The following is a 25879-nucleotide window of genomic DNA, read 5'->3' as shown; positions in this document are numbered from 1 at the left end:
CAAAAGATTTTCTTCTTTGTGCCAAGGTGGAACAAAAACAAGATTCTGGAACCATGCAAATGACTGTGGAAGAGAACTGTCATCCCAGGTCAGCTGTCCCTGATTAGGACTGCTTCCTGACAGCTTGTAAAGGAGGGGTTTAGCCAATAGCTGGATCTTCCCCCTGAGCTGCCAAACATTTTCTCATGGAACAGGCATCGCAGTGGACTGATGTGACCCACTGCCATCAATTTAATATCAAATTCTAAATTCAGGTTGAAAAAAGTGACCCTACAATGCAATGCAAGCTAGTGTCATGTCGACATGACACTAATAATTAATAATTATTATAGTGTCATGTGTCATGTCGACATGACACTAACACTGAAATATTTTTAGCAAAAAGGGGGAAGAAACTTCTTTGACTGACAAATGTCTTGATCACTCTATGACTACAAGTTGCTATTGACAGAGAAAGAAGGTAAAAAACAGTGTTTGGATCCATGAGCTATTAATTGCAAGCTTCTGAGGGATATAACAGGATTGAAAGTAAGTAAAAATGGGTCAAAGTAGCCAAAAACCTAGTTTCAAATAAATGTAAGTTCATGCTATTCTGATTGCTATCTGACAATGACTGCTGTTCAGAACTCTGTATGACTACCGGAAAGAGGCTTTTTTACTGTCTGGATTTATAAATAGGAGGATCTAGCTACTTATTTCAAAACTAAACTTTGCTAAACCTGAAAATCAACTACATTTCTATACATAAGCCCTCAGTCACTATAAGACGATCTATTTCACAGACATTTCCTAGACTGGTCAGACACTAAAGTGTGCCATTGCTAATGGTATTTGCACAATTTACCAGAGTTACTGGAGATGCAAAGTACTCATAGACCTGAGTATCTGAGCTACATTTGTCAGTTTGCTGCATTCACGGTGCTCAGAAAATTAGAGATCTCAGTTTGGGTTTCTTTTTGTCCTTAATTCTTAATTCCAGAGGTCCTTAGTGTATATTTCTAATGTTAGGTAAATCACAGAAACATAATGCTATAGAACCAGGGCAAATGTGCTCATATTTTATGTATATCCTGTGTCCGTCCGTACAAATTTAGCTATTAAAAACACTAAACACAATGTAACCCAGGGAAAACACATCTGACTGAACACTTTCTTGAAAGATACAATTTCAATCTGTATTATCCCTTAAATGGTTTAGACAATGAGCACATTTATGAGAAATAAATGTGCTCATACCATTTATGAGAAAACTTACTGCACTATATCTTTTAGCTTCATTCACTGTGCGTAGTCAGCAACCTGTTTAATAAGGTATTAAAAAGAGAGAGAAAAAAAATTGCATGGTACATGGTGATACAGAGTCCACTGTATCAGCTTGCCGTGCAGTGCTGGGGAGTTTAGACACTTCTACATGTGGTCTACCATTCAGCATACTGAGTGTGCATCTGTCTAGGACTAGGTAATTCAAAATGCAGAGCTCAGGGATACATCATCCCTTCACTCCCGAGTTAAGAGTGACACTGAAGTAGCTCTACCCACTTGGGATCCTGGGTCTGGAAACAGTTCTTGTAGGAAAATACTTAAAACTTCTTTTTATTTAGGGTCTGACTGAATGACCTTGGTTCAGTACTTCTTCCTACTAAAGGGATTCAGACCCTGCATTTTGCAGAAGAATCTAGTGGTACTGTTTGGTTGGAGGAAAGAGGAAGGAAAAGAAGACAAAAAGCTCAGCATCACAGAATCTCAAATTAAAGCTCCATTCAAATCCATTTATAGACACCCATTCAAACCATTAAATTTTGACTCACTAATTTGATGATGCATCTCAGTCACAAAATGCTACAAACCCTGAAACTCAGACTGGGTTGTTGTGCCCATGTGGTACAGTGCAGGGCTTTGAAGTGGTACTAGCTTAGATCCTGAGAACAGTACAGTTCTACAGCACAGTTCTACCAGTGTCACTGTGCAGCCTCAGTGGTAAGTCCTGCTCCAATCATTACAGAATCTGTGCAAAACTACCATAGCAGCTTTTGCTTTGTGTGCAAAGGCAGCCTGTACAATGTCATCACCTGCTGTGCAGTGTAGATATGCTCCGTAACAAGAGGGATTGCTCAAATGAAATACCTTTGCATTGAAGTGCCTGCTTCCAAGAAGAGTCTCAGCAACGTATTAAAGACTGCAATCTCAAGTACTGATTCCCATGCAGTGGAATCATAGCAGAAATAAAATTTTGAGAGAGGAAAACTTCATTGCTCATTTATAACAAAATTTCCTGTCAAATATGAGTGAATATATTCTAATAGGAAATTCTGTTTCGTGGTAGGTCCTGGCATTCTTGCTGGCTTTGTAAACTAGACTTAGTCCTAGTTTTTCTAACATCTGGTGAAAATCTGAAACCTCTAATGCATTGAACATTCTGTAGCAAGCAAAAGTTAACATCAGGTAGAATATGTAGATATACGTCTCAAAAACTCCAAAGTGAGTGATATCAATCTCTCCCTTAGTGTCCCAGTCAGCTCTCCTCTGTATCTTGCAGTTGCCATAGCTTGCAGGAATAGGAAACAATGATTACTTTGCAAGTGGAGAAAGAAAAATTACTATGGACACCTCATGTGAGCCTATTTTGCAAGTTTACTTCAGCTGGAAAAAGAGGTCTTCCTGTTGGGTTACTCTCTCTCCTGGTTAGCTGTTTCAGGGTTTTTTGATTTCAAACAAACAGACAGACAGCATCAAGAGGAAAGAAATCCCAGTTGGCTGATACAAGATAGGGTCTTTTGTGAATCCTGTTTTGCTTGGCAGAGGGAGTTTTAAATTTTTAAGCAACTTTACACAACCATAAACCACTGTAATCTCAGGTCTACAGAATACATTTAGAGCTACAGTTTTCTGGGGCCAATTTGAGAACAAAGGTTTACCTTTCTTCAGTCTGTATCATTACCACTTACAGCATCAGTACCCTTCTCCTTTACAAGTGTAAATCTACAGCTTTGTTGAAATTAATGGCTCTCCCCAAAACATTGTTAACCTGCAGGGAGAATCAGATTCTGGATATCCACAGTAATAAAACTTGCAAGGCAATGGAGAGCTTAGTTACCACTTCAGACTCCTGCCTTCTAGAATGCAAATCAAATGATTCATTGGCACATGGTATACCAGGTAAGGTCGGCTGTAAGAGAGCCGACAACAACAGCACTCCATGGTCAGTCTGGTAACCAGCAACTTGGCCACATGCTAGTTCATATTATTTAAGGGGATTCAGATGTTACAGATTTGTTTTTTGTTAGATATACAGAGATAAATGATGGGCAGTAAGAAGTGTATGTTTTCTTAATTACACTGTGAATTTTCTTTCTAATGGTATCCTGCCAGTAGATGCCATACAAAGCTGATGACATGTGATCCAAGATGAGGCACAGATGCACTTTTATAGAACAGTGGTACATGTGTAACACTACGTATATAGAACACATGCGTTTGATTTTGTAAATGCTGTACTGCCAGAGGCAATCACTATTTATTTTAACCTTACAGAGTCAGAAAAGTTCTGTCTCTGTTGAAGGATTATGGCATTTCCATTCTCATTGAAACTGTAATTAATGTGCTAGATCCTATATGCGAGTTTGCAACCACTGTTGTATAGGCATTCATACTACCACTGAGACTGCCTTTGCACTCAGCAAAGCTAACCACTGCATTCTCCACCATCCATAAATCTATGTTTCTTCAGTGCAAGTCTAGACAGCAAATCTGGGCATAGAACTGGATTCATTCAGTAGATTCCTCTCATGCTCTCCCAGCAGATAATTTCCTTTAAGGACAGGAGTTAGTCTATTTCAAATTGTTCAAATGTTGTCCCAAAAGAAAACAGGAATATAAACAGGAATATATTGAGAATTTTTGTTTCCTTCCTTTTTGCTTCTTCTCAACAATAAACAAGAGGCATCAAAGGACCCCTCCTGACCAACATCAAAAGCCTAAATTTTTACTAAAGAGAACCCAAAATTAAAACCGTTTCCAATTGTGGTCAGTGGGAAAAACTCTTTTTAAAACATTTAATAAGTTTTCTCCACTTTTAAAAAGCCAAACATTTTGCACTATAGCAAATGTTTTAATTCAGTGCTGCAGTAATCTTCATTCATCTTAAAAGGAAAATAATATGGTCATAATAACCACAGCAAAGAAAAAGAAAGAGAAAATCCTTCACAGACCTGAGACTGTGGTCTCTGATCTCTGCTTTTTTCTGGATTCATTTGCAGATAATGCAGAGAATTATTTCTTGGCTAGCAGCAGTCAAGAAGAAAACATAAATAAGTATCAGGTATAGAGCAAGTTAAGAATGTTTTCTGTGGTAACCTGCATGTCAGCAAAGGGCAAGTGAGCAAAAAAAATAAAAACGGAGAGGGTGGGGGACAGAATTAAGGAAAGACTGGTCTTTAAAGACAAAGCACCAAAGGACTCTGTGAATTAGATGTGAACCCTACATGTTTCAGTAAGTGCAGTAACTGTCCATTCTCCAGATAGTAAACCACCTGATAACTGGTGCCTGCAGAACTATTTTTAGCAGAAAAAGAAGACCATGATAGGAGCCAAACAGGAGGATTTTAGCTAGGAATATTCTTTGCTTGCAGTAATACAGATCTGTTTGCTACTGCATCAGACTCAAAAGAGATAAAAAAGTGCGTAGAGAGGGCTTGAGGAGGTACCACCTATTTCCAGGCATCCACTAGTGGGACAATGTGTTATTCGTGGCATTTCTGTCCAGGTTCCTAGACTCCCTAAGGATCCATTAGCTCTCCACACCACCACTGATTTTTCATGTGTTTTCCAGGTATATGGTCCACAGGCCACCAGATCCACCAAAGAGGTAGGTGTAAGCGAGGACTCAAATCCCACTGCAAGGAGCTGCTGGATGGACAACCTCTGCTCTCACCCTGGCCCTCAAGAGGTCTGTCCCAAACTCTAAAGGGTTAATAAACAAGTAGGCTGCTAGCACTTTGCATTATTAAATCCTTGGAACACAATGTGGGAACCATGGGAGCTTCCTGTCTTTCTCTTGTCACCATGGTAGGGCCTATTGGCCCTGGGGTACTGTGGTGGACCCCTCAGATTGCTGGAGGTGGGTCAGTAGCTGGAGCCCACACCTCTATCCTGCACCAGAAACAGAGCAGTGCAAAAGGCTTGTCTCTAAAACACAGGCTCAGATCCTTGGCAACGCTCCCCCACTTAAGCCACTGGGCCTGGTAGGAAGGGAGATGGTATTACAGGCAAAATAAACAAACTGGTGTTATAGTTGTATAACAGAAACAATAAGAGACTGAAATTATTAAATCTGAAGTTGACAGTGAGTGGAACAGCAGACTCAGTCAGGCTGCAGGGAAAGCCAGCATGCTTTCATGGATCTGTAAGAGCCTCCTGTACCCAAACAAGCAAGGGTTACCAGCCCCAGAACCACCTGCAAGGTGTCTGGAAGGTCACAACTCAGCCAGCAAGCTTGCTGAGAACAGAGGGCAAGATAGCATGAAGCAAGGTAATTTGGGAGAAAATAAACCCACCTCTGCATCTTTTATAAGACCTCACTATGTTGCTGGGTGCAGCAGCAGTTCAGGGCTGCAGTGATTGGCAGTCATTGCCTGGGAATAGCATTGCTAACTAGTAGGACTGTTGATACAAGGAGTAGTGTCTTTTAGAGACAAACGAAACTTGCCAGTATTTCCCAGCCAGATGTTTAAGGAGCATGTTGTGAGATTTCAAGACACATCCTCTGATATTAGAAATGATTGTATGACTTCTGGACATCACCAGGTTTCTGGATGTGAAAGTCAGCCCATGTGGTTCTACCTCTTGAATCTGTACGCAGGTAGCAGCTGTATGGCAAGGATGTTGCCTATGGCATAGCAGTGCTTTCACAGTCGGAGTTGCTGTCACTAGTGTTGAACCAGAAGCTGTTCTCAGCTGGTAAGCTTTGAACTCTCTGCAGGTACTTCAGTGTGAACTGTGTTTCCTTTCAGAACTGCAAGTATTTACAGAAAATGTACCTGACTTGGAAGGAGAGAGTAGTAAACAGTTCCTCTATGACATGAACTGTGAAGAAACTATATTCAAAAAGCATTGCAGCTACAGTGCCAAACTGTTGTTGAATAGAGTAATGCTGCGCTTGAAAATAAGGTAGCCTATAGCTATGCAGCCTTGTGTATTTGCACCTAGTTGTGCAAAGCCAGAAGCCTTCTTGTTTGCTAGCAGCTATCTGTTACCGCAACCTCAGCTCTTGAGCAATAACTGCTATACTGACATCTTCCTATAACACTGAAATCCAAATTTTTATGAAATGTTGTTTTCTTTAAGTGATGGCTGCACAAGGGGGTGAAAAAGAGAAGAAAAGATAGGTAAACTGAGGTATAAAAGCACAAAGTGATACACCCACAATCCACCATCAAGCACATAGCAAAACTAGAAGCAGAATAAATATTTGGGAAGTACCATTGTAGCACTCTCTTGGTTAGAGAGTCAGTCTCCTTAGCAAACAGGCATGGTTACCCTGCAGCTACAGCTTGGTTTTAACTCCTCCTCCTGATAGGTCATGAGGAGGAGTGACTTGGGTTGTGTCAAGACCTTAAATGGGAGACTGGTGTAAATGGCAGATAGCCAGCAGTGAGGAGACATCTGGGATAAGACAAGGCTCTAAGGTGTGTTGTACATAGTTATGAAACTATTCTACCTTTGTTTTCTGTGTAACGTTATATTTTTAAGAACCATTCCTGCCTGAGGAGACAGTAGTTGTTTTGTTCTCTGAATTGCTGTAGCCTCAGGGTGTCAAAGTCATTTAGCACAGAGGGTTGAATTCCATGTTAAATTATGGTTCGTGGGTCACAGTATAAATATACGAGTTGCATACTTTCCAGCACAACAGTATCCCAGTGATGTCAGTGGAAGTTCACAGAGAGATTGGCATCATTCAGCTGAACAATTTGCTCCCTTTTAAGATCACAGCTGTCAAGCTCCATATTTCCCTCTTTCCACCAACTCCTAATTCCAGTTCCTTGAGAGATGCACTTCTGCCTTTTCCCCACTGCTTGCTGGAAACAACCAGCAGTGGTGCAGAAATGTGTTCAGGGAGATTTATCAGCCTGGGAGCATTCCAGGCTGCAGGTGGACATGGGTCTGTATCTGCTATCAGCTATGAGGAGTCACGCTTGGAAGCTTTTCTTTGTAACCATCAAGTCTGAAAGATGGAAGCAAGATTTTAAGTCTTGTGTCCCTGGATATGGCCTAAAGGATATTTTTACATCTCCATAGTGCAGTGTGAACAGAAACAAGCTCACTAGGTGGATGTTTTTCTTTCTCTAGCCCTAGATCTATCTGAACCAAGGACACATACATGGAAGAAAAATATTTCCACAAGCACCAAAGTCTGTTTCCTTGTAGATTTGCGCCTTATGGTGGCCTCACTTCACTATGTAAGAAGACTCAGTCTTTCCTTGCTCCTTTCTGACTGAAACTTTCCCAAGCCTCTCCCAGTTGGACCCTCTGGTGCAACAGATCATACTCAGCCTTTATCTCTCTGGTTGCATATTTCCATCAAATTATAACATAATTATTTTGAGTCCTTTCCCTTACTTTGTTTGAAGTCATTCAATGTATGTAACGGAAGGCGGTTTGTTTGGAAGAGAAACAGGAATGAGAGCAGAAAGGAAGGAAACAAAAAGAAGGATGTAAAAGTCTGTGACATGACTAGTGACTGTGGTGCTCTTAAGACATTCTAAACACTAACGTTAAGGTTGGCTGCTGCTCCCCGGCACAGAGCATGGGTTGCCTTGCACATAAAAGAATGGCTGACTTCCGACATGGGGATATGTACTTTCATAAATCTCCATATATTCATGTCCTTAAATCTCAGCTTCAGCCCCCTTGTCTTGTCTGCTCATCCCATCCCCTCCTCCCTTTCCTCATGTGGGATGCGGATGTTGTGAGAAGATGTTGATATTGGAACATTGATTTTTTTTTTTTTTTTCTCTTCTCCCTAACAAATGAGCAGGAGATTGCTTTTAGAGGTATTAAGTGGACACAGGTGGGACTGTAAACTTAAGTGCCTCCACATGGAACATCTGCTGCATGTTCTCCAGTTCCTGTTATCTTTATAGCAGAACTTGATCTTTTAACCCCTTCACAGCTGCCCCCCTCCATATTTGTGTGGAGAAGATGTGCAATGGCTTTTCTTTGATGTTTGGAGAAGTCACAATGGATCTCTGTGATGTGACTGGCATATGGCATAGCGCTTTGAGCTGCAGTGTTGTTAGCAATTTGCACAGGTGGGTGGGGGAGGAAGACAAGTGTTGTCCAGGTGTTCCCAGTCTTGCTACAGATAAGAGGATTCCAGACGTACCGCAATACATCGAATATCCCTGTTCTCCCTCCTACTTCCCTCCCTCCTGCACTCCCCCCGCCCCAGGAAATGTCTGTCTTGGGGAGAGTGCATACTTGTGGGGGTATTCCAAGCTAGCTAACAGAATTTTAGCCATTTGGGGTTTAAAAGAAATTATTTCTAAATGCTTGTTCTGGACCCAAAATAAGTGATTTTTCCTTTCACCTTCCAAATCCATCCTTCTCTTCTTTTTCCTGCTTCTTCTAAGCCTTCTTGCTTTCAAGTTTAGGCACAAAATAGAAAGCTGCCCCATCCAGTGTATATTTAACCTCTTCATTGCTGCCTCTCACTCCTCCACAGCATTTGTGCAACAGGACTGTGTGGCATTTTCCTTTGAAGTCCTACTGAAGTCAGAGTGGATCCTTGTGCTGGAGCTGCAAGCTGGCTGCCAGGTGAAGCATTCTCATATCTTTTCTATGTGCTCATACTGAAAAGAAAAGGAAAAATTGGCTGAAGGCAGACAAAACATGTAGTTCCAAACTGATTTTAACGTAGAATGAGGTTGAAAGCTGTAGACTCAGAATGAAGTTTAACACCAGTTGCTGAGGGTACCTAAATCCTAAAACTGTTGATGCCATGTTCATGAGTTCATTCGCAGCTGGAGACAATATGACATAGAATAAGGAAAAGCTGTATTGGTTGAAATGACAGTTTCTTTTAAAGCTGGTAGTTGTATAGTATGGGAGGCAACCCAACAAGGCAACCTTGTGTAGACAAGGCCCAATGTTGAGCCATAGGAACAACCATAAGCAGACCTAGTTCTCAACTATCTGCATGTGTGCTAAGTGCATGTAAAACATTACTATCCTGATTAGCAGTCTTACACCCAGTTGTGCAGTTGTTCATATTGAAGCAACTGGACAAGAAAGTGAACAATAAGGACCAAAAAAGATTCCCAAACAAACTGAGAAACACCTCAGTTTTCTTTGAAAACCCATGTCAGTGCCACCTATTCTTCTCTTCATTTGCCAGAAATTAGGATTGTGTGTTGCTCTATTTCAGTATACCTGATTTTGTGGGAAGCACATGTCTTGTTCTCGCAGTTTTTAAGAATGGAATTGCTTTCTAGGATAGGGATTGGAAAAGTATTAAGTGCATGCAGATCTCATAGAATGTCTCTTGCCCTATATGTTCTTGCTGTATGTGACTTGAACAAGAGTAGGTGAAACTTCTCTAAAAAAGTAGCGGTTTTGGCATTTTAGCTATGCAAATTTGAACTGATGTGCCAGTTTCCCTCACAATCTGATGGTGACCTTTTCCAACAGGGTGGTTTCAACAAAAGCTATGGAATAAAAATACACATTTGCATTTTTGAGACTTTTGCTACTTTTATGAAAGGTGTTGGGACAGGACCAAGGTCTGATATTAAACCAGTCCACTCCATCCTATCTTCTCACAGCTCCTAAACCGCTCTTAGATCTTTTTAACCACATCCTGAGCATCTTGACATATTTTGCGTTGATGCTTGGGATGTGCAGGAGTCTTTTCCTGCATGCTGTCTTTGCTTTGGATTCATTCCACTTCTGTTCCAGGCTTCTTCCTCTTGTGCCATTTCCCTTGTTTCTTTTGTCTTTCAGCTTAGTAAAACACCATCTAAGAACACCCCACCGCAGCTGTTTAAAAAAGTGCCGTTTCCTCTTAGAGAAAAATAAATAAGCTAACAACCAAATGTCCTTAAACCAAGATGACTTATGCAAACCATCACGCCGCTCAGTATGTATTCCATCACTTCTCTCCAGCCTATTGTCCAACTTGTTTACTTAGATCACAACTCTCTTTTGGATAATAAATCTCTTGCTATGCCCATACTTACCCGCAAAAGCATGTCGTGGTACTCTTCACGTCCTCACAATGTCCATGCCTGATGTTTCTTAAGCAGTCCTAGTTTTCACCTGGAGCATGTGCTTGGGCTAGGATCCACTGGGGAGCAAAGACACAGCCAAGCCCTGCTCCCAGGGTATGGACTTGAAAACGCTCATGGTCTCTGCAGCCTAGATGTCTCCTCTGCTCCTCTTTGTGCCCAGAACAATGGCATTTTTCTTCACTGTTCTCACTTGGCCCCTTGGCAATCTTGTCATTTAAAGAAATAATTCTCTAAGAACATAGGCCTGGCTACCATTCGCAGGATAAACACTTTTCAGGAACCCTTTGGATTTTTAACAGCTATATCTGTACTTTTAGTTTGGTACTAGTTAAAAAAACCAAAATAATTACTTAAACAACTGCCATTTCTGGGGTAATAAATGGGACAGTGTTTTCAGAAGTGTATTTAAAACATGAAGAAATGACCATGGCTGTCATGAGAGACAGCATGCCCAGGGAGAGTTAATTCAGCATAATTTTGAGTGATATTCTTGTAATGAAACAAGTCTTAGTGGGAAGTAAAGAAGTATCTCCCTCACTGTAAACCCTGTGCGAGGCAGTAAAACCTCCTGTTTTCTGTGGTAAATGCCTTAGGTCAAAAAAGGCTTAGTATGAACAGGGAGGCATCATTTTTGTTCTTCTCCTGTCCTGAATCCTGGCACTTTTAGCTGTAACAAAAATTTTAAGCCAACCCATAATTTTTGGATTACTTTAAAACCTTTGCAGCACTGTTCTTAAAGCACTTTATTTTAAACAGGAATAGCTTCATGAAAGGACTCTGATATGGGCTGAAACTAAATCAGTTTCAAGGAAATGCAGCTGGAAGCACGCTAATCTAAAAGCTTCCCAGGCAAAGCAGCACAGGCATCTATTCTGTGGGGTGTCTCCGCCCCTAGCTAAAGTGCACCAGGGCTTTCTGAGATCCATTAACCCTTGCACTGCAGCATTGCTTCACCAGCAATATTAAGAGAAGGAAAACAAGAAAGCATGTTTTCTTTCAATACCATCTCTGTACAACATGCAATTTTCAGCTGGTCAGTGGGTACAGAATGGAGGGGTTTATTTCGGCTTCCCCTGACTTTATGCATTGAACTGTAATACCAATTCAATTCCTGGGATGCAAATTGGGGTTGTTTCTGTCATAGGCCATTCATCTCATCCCAGAGATGAGACAGTTCATGTTACGTTCTATAACACCTCTCGTTCCCACCTGCTCTGCATGCAGGGTGCTTGTTTGTGCAAGCCTGCAGCGGAGGCTCATGTGTGTTGGGTCAAGCTGTGACTGAAATTTTAAGAAGCATTTTAGCTGTTTACTGAAGGATTAGAAAAACTGTAACTGACATAGTGTAAGTTTTAACTGGGAACAAAGCCAACTAATGGTGTAAGGACTGGGAGAAGGGGAAATACCAGTAAGTCTACAGAGTAGTTTGTTCTTCCCTTTACATAGAAACCCCTTTTTTAAAAAACAAAGGAGGCAAAGGAGATGATCTGTGTATGTAAATCTGGGCCTAACCAGCTTATGGATTGGCAGAGATTTGTTTTGCTTTTCCCATGAGTTTGTCATATCTGATTTTTATACCCAGATTTTTTACCCTGTCTTTTTACTACCTTACACAGTTACAACCTATGTAGCTATCAAGTCTACTGCTCTTCATGGACTGTTTCAAGATCCAAGATATTGATTTTTCTATACAGAAGATAGTTCACAGTTTCTTGTTGGTCTCTTGAACGTTAAGGCTTTAAGATAGCAGGATTTAATTGCCACAGCTAAGGAAATCCCTGTATCATATGTCCGTTCCCACCATAATTTTTTGTCCCTACAGCAATGATCACTTAATGGGACAGGTAAGCCTCCACCACTTCGATTCATAGCCTTCTATATTAACATTAACCAATGCTCCTGGAGAGTTACAGTGTTGCTCGCTGAGCAGTGTCTGCCAAGAACAACGGTTTTGGGCATGGTGGTGGGACAGGCAGTTGGGGATGCCCAGTAATTCAGCTGCCCCAGTAAAAGCCACCTGCAACAAGGACAATGAGCTTTCAGACACCACCATAGTCCTGGCATCTAAGACAGTGTTGGCAAACTACCTTTTAACTGCAGCCCCCTGAAAGTGCACTGCTTTTACCACTAGAAGTCACAGTTTACACTAATAAGCTCGCTAAAGTCAATCATTGGAATGATTCAAAACTATTTTAAAGCCACTAAAGTCTATGTTGCCCTGGGGACAGTAAAAGTAGAGGAAACCATAGCTGACCAGGTGATTTCACGCTGTGTCAGGTGATGCACTTGCATTTGCTTCCAGAAGTGTTTGCCTATTGTTTGACTTTTAGGCAGCAGAGATAAGCCCACGTTCAGAACTGAACATCTATGTGCTAATGGACTTTTCCACACAGTGTTATAATTGATAGCCATGCCAAAGATGGCAGTGATGAGGACAAGTTTGACTTCAAAAACTACAGCAGCTACATGAGCTGTTTGGAATCTCCTCTTATACTTACATATTTTCACTTATATGTCTACACAGAAAACTATCTATAATTATAAGTATAGAAAGAGATTCAGTGACATGATATATGCACATAAATAACAGCATACTTCAGTCTCAAACACCAGCATGTCTGATTTTCTATATTATAATGGGGTTTATGTTTTCATTGCATTCCAAAATAGTCTGTTTCTATTAGATTTGCAAATGTTTTTCACAAGTTTACGTAGAGTCATGTGGAGTTTAAAAGAAGATGTGTGCATAATTAGTGCATTATGAATGCTGCAGTAAATATGAGCCAGTTAGGCTTGAGAAACAAAAAGAGGAAGAATAAATTTTGTTATTGATACCCATCATGAACCCTTGCTGTTTAGTCAGAGGCAGAAAATGAATTTATTTGGTGTATGAATGGTTTTCCTGCACTCTAATGGCAAGGTCACATACTCTTATGGTTGAGAAAATTAGAGTCCAACCTAGAAATGATATTACAGATACACTGCCATCAGAAGAATAACCCTGCTCTCCTTCTCCAAAAACCCTTGCATTTCCACTGATGGTTGTGCAAATGTGGGGTCATGTCCCTTGAGAAGCTGCTGAGAAGGAAGCAGGAGCTCGTGAAGAGGGGAGCGTGGCTCAGCCCTGCCAACAGCACCCCATGATTCCGTTGATGCTAACCCAGTGTTGAAACTGCACCTTAGCTCCCAGCCTCATTGTGACCATTTTGAAACTTTTGCTTCAGTTCCCCTGTGTCTTAATTGTTTGTGGTTTTACATAAATTTTGGCAGGAAAGTCTGTTCCTCTTTCTTTACCAAAGTTGCTATATTTGCCCTCTACATTGCTTAGATGTGGTGAGAAGGAGTACCCAAGTATCTCCTGTGAAGAAGCCAGCCTTTGAAACGTGTTTTGCTAAGCTTGCCTCAGCCAAGATGCTCCCTCAAGAGCAAGCACTGTGGCTTTAAGGCTATCGTCCCAGACCCACATCACACCCACATATTTGTCCTCTCTTTGCACAGCCAGTGCCAAGCGGTGACATCTACTACAGTCTCTGGGACACGCTGGTCTCTGCTGCTGAGGAAAAAGGGGGCAAGGGGGAGGGGGACAGCCTGGAGAGAGCACAAATCTCACTGTGTTCCAGGAGGACGGGTTCCTCGCACCAGCTCTGCGATGCTTTATTTATTGCTGCTCTGCTGATATGAAGGCCATCTCCCTTGTCCCTCGGCGGCCTGCTCAGGCTCAGCCTCCCTGCCAGCTGCCCCATTAATCACACGGGGCCGTTAGGGAGTGCACACAGAGTGGGAGTCCTGCCCGCCAGTGGCCTTTAGCTGTCTCCAGTTCAATGAAATTACCTTGTGTGAAGACTTGTTTTATGAGAGATTGGTTTATTTGTAACTAAACTACTTCCTCCGTTATTTGATAAGCTCAAATATTTGCTACTGATAGTCGGAGAGTGTCACATTTATTATCCTGTTTCAGGCATTGCTTAACTCCTTTGCATTAGACTTCTTTAACCCCTTTGAGGAGAGCAGAAAAAAGGCTGGAAAAGTCTTATTCCTCTTTCTCATGCTTTAAAAAGAATTGGGGTTTATCCTGTAAAGGACGTTACTTGATTAAATTAAATTACAGTAATTCTTTATCTGTTTAACACAGTATTCACCAGAGCTGACTCACACTATTTGTTAGAAAAAATAAAAGTGAGTAATGCCTTCTTGTTCCTTCATATACTGTCATACTTCAAGGTTTAAACAAATGGCTGCATGTGAACATGAAGCATCATGGTTTCAAGGATGAGGCACATATATCATTACGAAGTCCTATTTGCTGTCTTGCTTGTGGTAGCTACATCACCTGTGACCCATTCCTGCCTCAGCCTGTGGTTTATTAACAATGTCTGAAAACCAGACTGGCTTAGCTTTTTAAAGACATATGATGTCTTTGGAAAATAAGAATCCCTACAGCTTCAAGGTGTAAATAATACTTTTATAATAACCTGCTTCCATACACTCTCAAATTTCCCCCAGGTTTGGTTTTGTTGTTTTTGTTTGTTTGGCTGGTTTTTTTTGGTTGAACTGTGGAGTTCAAAGGCTTATTATTAACTATTTTCTTCTGAGGACTCCAGCAGTAAATCTCAGTCCAAATATACAAAGGTGCTTGCATATGTTAGGAAGAACAAAAGTGCTTAACTGTATTAGAGTGATCCTTAGGAACCATGTCCAGCTGCTCTGGCTCTGCAGTACTTCTCACAAAACTTTCTTGGGCATTTGATGTTCCAGTATCGTAAATGCTGTAAGCAGTGCTGCCTTGCCTAACCTGAGCATTTCATCTGAAATTCATCTGCCTAACCTGAGCATATCTGCCAACACCGCAGGTTTTTACATCACTATCGCCCAGAAGGTATGCTTAAATGAGGAGAGGACAGGGAAATGAAGAAACAACCACTCTTTGTCTAATGAAAAGGAATAGGAGCTCAGGGTCTGGGGCTGTGAGGTGGAAAGGGTCTCCAATCCCATTTGGTTTCATAGCATCCCAGCTTCAAAACCCTGAGATACCTGAGGCCATAGGGAAAATCTATCAGAGAAAGCCCGTGCCTGCTGCAGCTGGGTAATGTGATGTGGTCATATTTCAGAGAATGTTCATTATCGATTATTAGAGAATGGTTATTTTTCTCTAATGGGGATGGTGTCGTTCCAGGACTGTTCATGCATTTTGCACAGAGAGTCTTCAAGGCATTTTGTGTTGGAGCCAGCAGGCTTTGGGGAAGGGCTTTGAACTGGGAAAACAGCATTGTGTCCTGAGTTTGCAGTGTGTTAGAATGCAGGAACAGGCTGCTCTAGTTGTGCTTGTCAAGGGCTGCAGTGAGCCAGTGCAGCATACTGTTTACAATACAGTACACTAAGTCATATCTGAAATTAATGGGACTGCTCTTATTTAAAAAAATATAAGGAAAGGGGAAAAGGGCTGACCTACTGAGAACAGGGTGAGACTGGTTGGAATCTCCCTCATGTGGAGGAAATAGCAGTTTTGTGAAAAATATAGGTAAATCAGACTTGGATAAAAGTAGATAATTTTTCTGTCACAGATGCTGTTTACCTGAATATGACTATCTCCTACGTGAATTTCATTTTCTGAAATCGATCTGGAGTACAGACATAAGCAAGTTTATAAGAATTTTTGTAGACATGGAGTTTTTGGTCTGTGCTGAAACATTATAGGCCCTCAAAGTTCAGAGGAATTAGTTTTGTTTCTCTCTGGATTTAAAATGATTGAGGGACAATATGTGTTCAGTGTGTTAGATAGGAATGAAGTAATGGTTCATTCTTTCTCTGACAGATGTACAGATATATGCAGTCACTTGCATGCTTACAAACAGATATAGAAAGCTCAGTGCACATGGCTGGGTGTCTGGTGTAAAGGGAAATATTAAGCCTATCTATCTGAAACGACAAAGTTGCTAATGCTGACTTGGGAATATGGCCTTTCAGAGCCTGCCCAGGAGAGATCAGGCCTTTTGCAGGCGGCTGAGTTTATTTCTAACCAAGAGCCTGCTGGTGAGAGTCTAAATTGGCTGTTTTAGCTGAGGTCTGCCCTGGAAGACAGGGAATGAGAATGGAGCCTGGGGAGACCGAAGGTTCATTAAATGTGCATCTGTTTTGGACTTTGACATGAAGATGCTGCTATTCCAGATGCAGCTGAAACCTTAAGGCTTTGGGCTTCTTCAGAGATGTAGGAAGATCAAAGTTTTGGCTGTGACTTCAGTACCACACCAGGAGCTCACAAAGAGCATTCTCCTTTGGCATATAAGTTTAAAAGAAAATGCATTGTAAAGTCACAGGCAGTCGGATTTTTACAAGAATATGGTCTTTAGCTAATCGCAATTTTAAAAGTGAATATGTACTTTAGATTTTACCTTGTCTTCAGTAGATCACAATTAAGCCCAGATAACTGGTGAATTTCTTTTTGATATGTTTCAAGGCACAAACATGTAATACTTACTATAGGGTGAATATACTAGCATCCTATCAGCAATTACAAACTACAATAATTTCCAAAATTTACATCTAGAAGTGCATATATAGTATATGAAGGTATATATTTGAATATAGATATATAGTGTATATATAGAATTTCGGTTTTTGCTATTCACTGGAAAAATATTGTTCCTCTCTTTAAACACCTAGATTCCTCAGGCAGCACCTGCTTTCTGTACAGATGCTTAATTCAGCCAGAACAACAACTTCTGAGTGAGTCTATGAGTATTTCTTAAAATAATTAGCCTGCATACACCAGCACAGTGTCCTATTTTTCATGTTTGCAAAAATTCAGTTTTGCTATGCTTTCATAATATCAAAAGAGCTATGTTTGTCAGTAAACCACACAGGAGATTAATATTGTTAGCAACTGTTAATCTAGCTAACATCTGAGGTATCTAGGAAAAGAAGAGGGTTCAGATTCCACACAGTGAACATGTGTTCTGTTAACATTTATTTCAGGTAAAAATGTCTTAAATAGTATTGGGAGAAATTTTCAGTGATCTGATCTGCAGGTGTTCTACCAAAAAAAGAGGAGTTGCAATCTACAAGTCGTGTGTGGCACCACGTGCACTGACAGCCCAAAATAAACATCACAGACCAATGGAAAGGAAAAATATGATGAGCACACGATCTCTGCCAGGAATCATGGAAGAAAAAACAATAAAGAAGTGTGTGTGGGGGGTTGGGTGGAAGGTGAAGAAGATGTGATTTGACTTGAGAGCTGAAATAAGTAATATCTAACACTAATGAACTCTAACATAAAGCTAACTAACATAAAGAACTCTAACATAGACCTTCATAAACAAAACATATTTAAAGACTACTTGGATGCATTTGCCTAAGAGAAAGTAAAATAGAAGCAATAGTGAGATCCAAATTTTATGCAAAGATTCAAGGATGGGATACTCTGATGTCAATAGAAATCATTCATATATATTCAAGGACAACAGTATATTCAAAGACAGCATTTTATCCATGATCTACCCATCGTTTATTTCAGTGATGTGTTTTGGTTTGTTTTTCTTGTGTATGAATGATGGTAAAATGTGAAAAACTTAAACCCTTATATTGGAATTTATTACATGTGTCATAGAATCATAGAATAGTTAGGGTTGGAAAGGACCTTAAGATCATTTAATTCCAACCCCCCTTCCATGGACAGGGACACCTCACACTAAACCATGTCACCCAAGGCTCTGTGCAACCTGGCCTTAAACACTGCCAAGGATGGAGCATTCATAGCTTCCTTGGGCAACCCTTTCCAGTATATTACCACCCTTACAGTAGTGAACTTCCTCCTTATATCCAATCTAAACTGCCTCTGTTTAAGTTTTAACCCGTTACCCCTTGTCCTATCACTACAGTCCCTAATGAAGAGTCGGAAGGTATTAGAAAGCAGTTTACCATCAACTTTCCATAGTGAAAATCCATCTCACTCTTTTTGGCACCACCTAGGGAAGACCTGCTTTCACATCTTAATATAGGATTTACTTCAGTGAACATCTTTGTACAATGTCAGTAGAATAATGAAATTGATTCCATTTTCATTGTTTTAAAGTTATGTATGGATATGCAGTTTCTCAACCAACATCTTGGTGCCGCAAATTGCACATGAATTAATCTGCCAGTTAATTTGTCTGCCAGTAAGGGAAAAAAAAATCAGCAGTTCTGTCAGGGCTGGCTTCGTCTTCCATTTGAGTCAATGGGAATTTTGTCATTGACTTAAGTGGGAGTAGGATCAGGCCCTTAATACTGTGTATTTACTTTATTTAGGCCAAAAGACACACAGAAACAGAGAAGAGACTGTTCAATGGCTGCAGTTTTATTCAGTAAGCTTGCTGCTTGCTGGCAGTATGGCAGCTCTAATGGAGCAAAATATTACAGCATTAGGGATTGCTTTTGGCAGTATGCACATTATAGCATGAGTCAAAACAGTTATGGTTATGTTTTCAAAGATGTAACGAAATTTTAGATGCTAGACTGAGAAGCCAATTGGAAATGTTAGCCTGAAAGTCTGCATGAGTCTTGTTGGGAAGTGGCTGATTCTTGATTATGATTTTTTTCTATTCTTTATGAATTAGACCTGTCCAGGTGACAGACAGGAAGGTACACCTTGAGATCCGGATTCAGTTCCAGAGCTCTGCCCTGGACATCCTGTGTGACCTCGAACCAATCATTTAATCTCTCTGCATTGCTGTGCTTTGTTTGTAAAGCATGGATAACAATTCTTTCTTTCTTCTGTCCCCAGCCCTGCCTGCTTAGCCTGTAAGCCCGTCAGGGAACAGACTGTCACATACTGCATGTTCCCTTCCTCCCAGATCAGGGCCTTGGCTTTGGCTATGATCAGAATGTTTAAAATAAGAAAATAATACTTAATGCTGTGTTCAAGGAAATACCTTCTAACATGCATATATTGAGATTTAATGCACTTTAATTTAAACTGATCATTTTTCCTTTGGGTGAATTTGTTGATGTTTAACTGACTCATGTATTTACCACAAGAGTCAGCAGGGCTACAAGCCTCTGGCTTGTCTTTCACAACTTGTGCTTTCTGTTCTAGCCCCTTCTCTACCTGGGTAGGGTTGCTGTCAACTTGGATTACCCATTACCCACAGTGTTGTGGTTTTACCCCAGTCAGCAACTAAGCACCACATAGCTACTTGCTAACACTCTGCCCCTGGTGGGATAAGGAGAATTGGGGAAAAAAAAGGTTAAAAAAAAAAAGAAGTGCATTGAGATAAGAACAGTTTAATAATTGAAATAAAGTAAAATATAATAATGATGAAGATAATGACAATAATAATAATAATAATAATAATAATGGAGGAATAAAACAAAAACAACAAAAAAAAGTGATGCATAAGACAATTGTTCACCACCCACTGACTGATACCCAGCCTATCCCTGAGCTGCTATTGGCCCTTTCCAGCTAATTCCCCCTAGTTTATATACTGAGCATGACATTCTATGGTATAGAATACCCCTTTGGCTACTTCAGGTCAGCTGTCCTTGTTATATTCTCTCCAGGCTTGTTGTGCTCCTATTCACTGGCAGAGCATGAGAAAAGTCTTCGATTTAGAATAAGTACTACTTGACAACATCTGAAATATTGATGTGTTATCAGCATTATTCTCAGACAAAATCCAAAACACTGTACTGCACCAGCTACTAAGAAGAAAGTTAACTCCATCCCAGCCAAACCCAGGACACCTCAGGTAATAATTGCTTTACATTTATTTTATATATGTAAATAAACTGAGTGTGTGCAATAGTTCCAATATAGCTAGAATATTTGAGACCTGCTGCACATGTGTGAACTGAATTATATATGTCCAGAGAGACTGTTTTGTGCTGGACAGCAGGATCTGACACTGCACAGGCCTAGTACTCAGGCACTGTTAATTTGTGAAGAAGTATGAATCCAGTGTGTTCAGGATGCATTGAATTTCCTGTGTCAGTGTAACTCAGCTGCGTTTGAGCAGTAAGCCAGAGGCTGGTAACTGGTAAGTTTATAAAAGTGTTTGACAGCTCTAAATCTGATCTCTGATGTACCTTCACACTTCACTTCATACATGTATATGAAACACCTTAGTAAAATCAGTGAGCCATATTCATGCATAAAGTTTCGTTTGCAGGTTGGGGTCAGTAGGAGCTTGTGGGTGTGTTAGATTTGCTCTGAAAATGCTTCTTTGATAATTCTCTAAGGGCTTGTAGGAAGGATGAGATGCCTTTTTTTTCTGGATTCTAGCCCAGTGTCCTGACAAGATGGGTGGTAAGCTATTTTGCCATGCCAGGAATGGTGATGTTCTGGGTTTATGATAAAGCATAGCTCTGCATGATGAAGGAAGGAGTATGCAAAATTAAAGTGCTTTTGTTAATGACAGTGTTTCCATGACTTGGGCAATTTGGTTTCACTTTCACCTTTTGGGAACTCTCTTTTTTTAGATATGGCCTTAAATGGTTTCCTCAAACATACATGTAGGAAAAAGTATTGGATCTTGTGTCAGTGAAGTAAAAACCCAGGTCCTACTAGATCCTTTTGAGAATATTGAGGTCACACTTGGAAATGCTTTGGTTCATAGAGGAATGTGACAGTCATTTTTATTACCCCCTCCATATCTCATGCTGTTACATCTGCTGGCAGAACTGGAAGGTCCCATTGTTTATTCCCAGGTCACTCAACTTTTGAATATAGAAAATGAGATTTATTTTTTTTTTCTTTTAGAAGTCCATCTGCCTACGAACCAGGCATCACAGCCCGCAGGTCAGATGCCTGCTGGGGATAACACAGAGAGCTCATACAGGTTCCAATTCAGCCCAGGAGATTGGTACCAGAAAGAGAGGCAGCACAATATCCACAGGCTGCAGCACAATGATTTCATTGATGTCCTTAAACACTGTTCCTTCCATGGATTACTGACTTGATCCGGTGTAAAAGCCAATTTGCTTAATGTATTTTATAGGAAGAACAGAACCAGCCTTTCTTGAGGGAAGGGAAAAAAAATCAATTCTTCTTATCTTTGGTGGTTTTCTTGTAGGGACAAGATGAGACTTACATGTCACAGGTAACATTAAATAGAATGGAACCTGTGCTTAGAGATCTTTCTGTTTACTGCAAATTGTTTCACAGGGCTGAGAGAGGCTTTGAGAGTGCAAAGACTGCTTGTGTTCGGTGGTGTTACTGTATGGCGAGGCAGCATACATGCAGCAGAGCTCAGTAATGTATATATCAGATGCCTTCTCAACATTTCCAAAGTCCTCAGAACCATACAAAACATAGGAATAAAAGAGTAATGATTGTGGTGTGGTTTTTTGGCTGAGAAAGTTCTTCAACCCAAATAATATGCCATCAAATCTTCAAATGTCTCTGTTTCACCATGGAAGCCTGACACTGAGCTTATAGACTCAAAATGACTGTCTGGATTAGGAGATTTTCACTGGCATAGATCATTAAAAAGAATTTTACTTATTCATTTTGTACATAAGAGCATTTTATATTCTTAGTATGTTTAGGAAAAAGAAGCACTGAACATCTCTTAGCATTAGATCACTCCTTAGGGCAAAAAGTTGTTATTATCACTTAGCTGCCATGTAACGGAAACTTAGAACTTTATTCTTCTTATTCTAGTTACAGTTCACATTGCTTTTTCTAACAAAATAGGCTTAGTGACCTTTAGCCCCAGTCTTTGAAGCTGCCAGCATGGTCAAAAAACAAGATTTGTAGTTCCAATTGTGATAACTACTCCCCTCATGGATTCACTTGCAAAATCTATGCCAGAAATGTTCTCTCCATAAGTGCTAGAAGTCAAGCTACCATGCACACTGTAAAGAGTTTCCCACGCTGAGACCTTCTATATGACTATGTGATCACTAGGACAAAAATTCACCAAAGTCACCTAATATTCCTTTTAGGCTTGAGTCCTTGGCAGGAGTCTTGTGAGCAGCCTTCATTTATTATAGTCAAACTCACTAACAGTGCAGTCATTGTGCATCATCAAAATTTTACAAGCAATACCACTGCCGCTCTTTTGGTGTGTCTTCTAGAGTGGAAAGAATGTTGCTGTAAAGTACTTTACACTAAGCCCATTTTCCCTGTCCTTATTTTATTCTTCAGTATTCAAAGATGTGTCTGTGTTCCTAAATAATTCTTTCCACTCTACAGTGTTTGCACCTTTCAGGCATTTGTATACTTATGTCTCCATGTTTAAGAGTCCTGGCCCTACAGGCAAGATTTTCTGGTTTCGCTACAGAAATTCAGTGAAGCAAAACCTGGCAGCTTTGCACAGATCTGTACACGTACAGTACTGTAGGTCTTCTGTAGTGTAACTGTAGGTTATACGTTGTACAATATCATAGCTTTTACAGTAACTTTCATTGCTTTTGGCATATTCATGTTCAATATTCTTCACAAACTATTTGTCTAACCTACCAAGGAATACTTTGTGTGACAAACTACATTTTAGGCTGTATTTCTTCCTGTAAACATGTCAAACAGTGCTTGTTTCTTTTTTAAATAAAGATAACCTATATAATCATAAAACACATTATGGTTATCGGTTCTCCTGCACTGATTTTATTCTCTTTTAGAGAATTAATCACTCACTTGCAAAACCCCCCATGTTTCTGGAAGGAAGCTCCCAGAAAGTGTTGGAGAGCATTAGAGACCTATAGTTCATCCATCTCAGCATGCGTGGATTTCAATACATATTTCCATTTTTCATGACACACTGGGTCCCTACCATCTTTAGACAAGATGAAAATCTTAAGTGTTCAACAGTGTCATGGTGCTAGTGTGGGAATTTTTCAGCTGTGACAGGGTAATTACCTAAGTGGAAAAAAAGGTCTAAAGGTAATTCTGGCACTGTGTGCAAGAAATGCTTTACTCAGTCACCATGTGGAACTGCCTTTCTTTATTTTCCAATCAGATAGGCCTGATCTTCTCTATGAAAAAAAAAACCAAACCAAAACAATAAGATGAACCCTATTCACAAAGGTAAGCACACAAAGGTGTATCACTAGGACAAGACCTTCCATGATATATCGTAGAAGCTATACCCCTTGGAGCACTTCCTGGAGTGCAAAGCATGGCTGTGAGTTGCACTATTTTCTGGGAACCCACAAATCTCCTCTTCAGCTTTCTGAGACTGCAGTGAGATTCCCAGACCATCAGATAATCCTGCAGACAAGGTGTACCAGGTCTTGCAAGCTCATGTGTTGCACCAGATGAGTGCAGAGAGGCTGATTTCATCACTATGCCAATTTGTGTACAAGGTACTTAGAGATCACTGAACTACATCTCCACCATTTCTAGATCTGGAATGAACCCAAGTGAACCCAGAGCTGCACCTTTGTGGTTTTGTTGGGACTAGGTTCCATAGAACATCTCCTTTGTTCTTCTCAGGAATTTCCTCAGAAAGCAAAAGAAAGAAGGCTGATGTTCATATTTAACTGTCTTTCAGGTAGTGGTCAAAACTCCTGAGATGCACAGATAGTTTTACAGGAGGCATGTAGCTTTTATGGTAATCACCAGTGTATGTTCATGTAAAAGCACACAACAGGCATACATCATTCTACCAGTGCCCATTACTCTGTAACACTTAGGCCAACTTTGGCTTAGTAGATCATACGTGAAAGATTATTATTGTTCAGTGAAGGACTGCAGAGACTTGGACAAAGATATGAATTTGGTTATAAATTCAATATAAATGCTGAACTCATAAGTAGCTGTGAGAAGCAGGGTTCATTGCCCTTCTTCAGACGCCTACTGCCACATTTATCCAATCTATACACATGTAAGCACGAAGCTTAAGAGTGCAGTTTCTTCCTGCTTAAGTAGAAATCAAGTCCTCAAGATAGTAATTCAAGTTTCATACTAATTGAATTACACTTGAAGAAATAATTTCTCTCTATTAACGATGTATGTTACCCAGGACAAGTGATCCTAACTTAGGTGTTTGAATTATGTGATTAAAATTGGGTAGGATGAACGTGTATCATAATAATTAATAAAGATATTTCAAGATTTTTCAGAGTAAGGTATACTACCAATCAAAATGCCAGTTCATTAATGTTTTGTTTAAAAATAGAAAGAAAGATAAGATTGTATATAATGTGTGGATTTTTTGGATCATTTCTTAAAAATACCGGAATCACATCAAGCTTATTGTGTCCTTAAAGAACATCATTTGTAGAAGTTGTGATTAACATGCCTCATGTGATCTTTATTTTTTTAAGGAAATTTCATCAGTTAACCTTCTCTAACTATGAAATTCCTTCTTATTTCTCAGTATAACAGAGAAATATTTCTCCTAACATGTGACTCGCCTCAGCTGTAACTTAGATGGTACACAGGTTATCCTAGGTGTTTCTCTGAAGTCTAGAAACTTGAATATCAAATGTCTCAGAAGAGAACTATCATAACTTCCTTTAAAAAAAAAAAGCATAACACAGGAGGGAAATAAGCTCACTTGCCATGTGTCAATTAAAAAGAAAAAAGACTAAGGTTAGAAAAAAGGTTTAAAGATTCAGATCTTAAAGAATACTCAAGAAAAATCTGCAGATGTAATTAGTTCAGCAAATGCTGAAATGCTGTCCTTTAAGAGTATACTACATTTACTTTAAATGCAAACACTCCAGGGTTAACACCTCTAGCCTAATAAGCCAATTTGCACCCTTTGCAATCTAATGCTTCATCACGTTTGTATTGAATATAAGTGTAGCATTTGATTCCTTAGGAATTGTCAGAATTAATTAAGGTAGTCAGTCTAGTCTGGTATCCTGTCTTAAACTGCATTATTATCATCCACAAATGAATGTACAAAAGACACCACTGCAGATAGTTATGGGATAACTTGCCTGTAGAGACAAGACATTCTGAAACCTTCAATGTAGCAGGGATGCCTTATATTTTCAACAGGACAGTTTATTTCTCATTTAAACTGGATAATATCATATTATTTTTTTTTGCCCAGTCCTTTTATTAACAATGCTGAGCTCTTGCTCTCCAGAATGGGCCAATAAAGTTCACAGCCTAATTAAGTATCTTTTGAAAATTAATTTCCTTTTCTTAATTTTTGTTTATCATGTAATAACCACTTGCCCTTGTGTTATTAAAAAGAATGAAAAGAAGTGGTTGATATAATTTAACTCTAAAGTTTACTTGTATATCTTTATCGTATCACTTCTCTTTATCATATCTACATTCCCATTCTGAAGTTCATTTTTCCAGTCTTTCAATAGAATCCGGTTTTGCTGCTTAATATCCTGATGGTACATTTTGGCTTTTCTAGGTTATTAAAACACTGCCTTAATTTTAAATTACTGGGGTTTACTCCTGAATGTCTGAATTAGATTAAAATATTACCTCATTCTATTTAAGTTTTTGCAAGCAAGGATTAAAGAAAATTTTATCTGCTACTTTGAATAACAGGGATTATCTAGGCATAGTAGCATAAACTTAGTAACTGTCACATTTACTGACATTTGCTATAGGCTTTTTAATGTCAAATAAGAATTACACATACAATGCTGTCTCATACAGCTGGAGGTCAAAATTAGTTCTGTGCTGTCTCTCCTGAAGTTCA

This window comes from Psittacula echo (assembly GCF_963264785.1).
Source record: "Psittacula echo genome assembly, chromosome: 3".
In the NCBI taxonomy this organism is placed as follows: domain Eukaryota; kingdom Metazoa; phylum Chordata; class Aves; order Psittaciformes; family Psittacidae; genus Psittacula; species Psittacula echo.
The sequence above is the reverse complement of the archived record's forward strand: the minus strand, read 5'-3'. Positions refer to the sequence as shown.